Source organism: Drosophila tropicalis, unplaced genomic scaffold (assembly GCF_018151085.1).
Source record: "Drosophila tropicalis isolate 14030-0801.00 unplaced genomic scaffold, ASM1815108v1 contig_413, whole genome shotgun sequence".
Lineage (NCBI taxonomy): Eukaryota > Metazoa > Arthropoda > Insecta > Diptera > Drosophilidae > Drosophila > Drosophila tropicalis.
Genome location: NW_027172877.1, coordinates 1,880,254 through 1,881,683, shown reverse-complemented (window position 1 = coordinate 1,881,683; position 1,430 = coordinate 1,880,254). Strand labels below are relative to the sequence as shown.

The 1,430-nt window shown below is 37.6% G+C and overlaps 1 long non-coding RNA gene across 1 annotated transcript; it reads left to right on the top strand.

The window, feature by feature from the left end:
• The first annotated feature begins 321 nt into the window (after positions 1-321).
• On the top strand, positions 322-703 carry LOC137573657 (uncharacterized). Its single transcript, XR_011031918.1, has 2 exons — positions 322-451; positions 515-703. It is a non-coding gene; the product is annotated as an uncharacterized lncRNA (long non-coding RNA).
• The last annotated feature ends 727 nt before the right edge of the window (positions 704-1,430 follow it).

Genomic DNA, 1,430 nt, shown 5'->3' with positions numbered 1-1,430 from the left:
GGAGGCCCAGCTGGAGAAGACCGAGAATGAACTGAGAGAAATGTCTGCAAATAGCGCCAGTTTGAAAGCCAATTTCAGGCATATGCAGGAGTTAAAGAGTGTTCTTGAGAACACTGAGGGCTTTTTCTCAAACCAAGAGGTTATTAACTTGGATTCCAATCGGGTGGTTGATCCCTCAGTTGAGGTTTCAGCCCAATCGCAACGTGGACAATTGGCTTTCGTGGCCGGAGTAATCAAATTGGAACGCTTCTTTAGTTTTGAACGCATATTGTGGCGTATATAAAATAATAAATTTAAAATTTTTTTTTTTTTTATTTTTACTCATTTTCGATAGTTACATAGGCTCCATTGCCATTTATGTAATCTTTGGTGCATGGGCAGGACTAACTGTTGGCATTCTGGTCCTTATTGAAGGTCTTTCGGCCTTCTTGCATACTTTGCGTTTGCATTGGTGAGTCGATGGCGAAAAACTTCTTTTTCTGTGAGACTTATTTACCTTTATTGTGGCTTTCAGGGTGGAATTCATGAGCAAGTTCTATGAGGGCGCTGGTTACGCCTTTGAACCCTTCTCCTTTAAGGTCATCTTGGAGCCCAAGGAGGAGGAATTTCGGACGCAGGACGCCCAATTTGTTTTTCCTATCATTTTTCGCAAAAACACGAAAAAATAAAGGAATGTTATTTTGTTCAATATGAGTATCTTAAACATGTTGCCTTGTCTTATTTCTGTTTGAAAATATTCTCTGACAGTTTTGGTACTGCTGGTCAGCCAAGTGACAGCTGACGACAGTCGGTCCGACAACAACTATTTACGTTTACACAAAACACAGAAAACAATCTCAAAGAAAATTGCTAAGGACTCGTCTTCCACTTGTTTCTGTTCGCTCTCCTTCTCTCTCTAACTCTCTTTAGTTTCTGGTCTCGTTATATTTTCTTATTAGATAAAATGTCATATGTTGAAATTATGTTGTCAATTCAAATGTCCTTTGGGAATTTGTCTGCATTTCTTGTTCCGATATTGACAAAAATTTAAATAATAATATGACAGTCATACAAATGAGAGCCATACATTCATCTGCACAAACATACATTTTTTGGGTAGAATCAAACTGACAAAACACGCTCATTTGGCTTATTTTTGGGCAATTTGTGGTGGAAATTAATTAATATGAGCTAATCAGCTAAATTTAAGCTTACATTCTGCGTAAATAAAATCTGAAATTCGGAAACATCATCCTTCTGTCTGTTACAGACAAACCCTTTGGCAGTGGCGAATTTAACTCATCGTTTTGGTGGAAGATATTTGGCATAATGATTGGAAATCGGGAGAAAAATAAAGAATAAATGTGTATTCTTGATACAGAGTCGGAGTCGATTTGGTCATGTTTGTCAACTAAACTTAAGGTTGCTATTTAAGCCGTATTCTTTTTCCC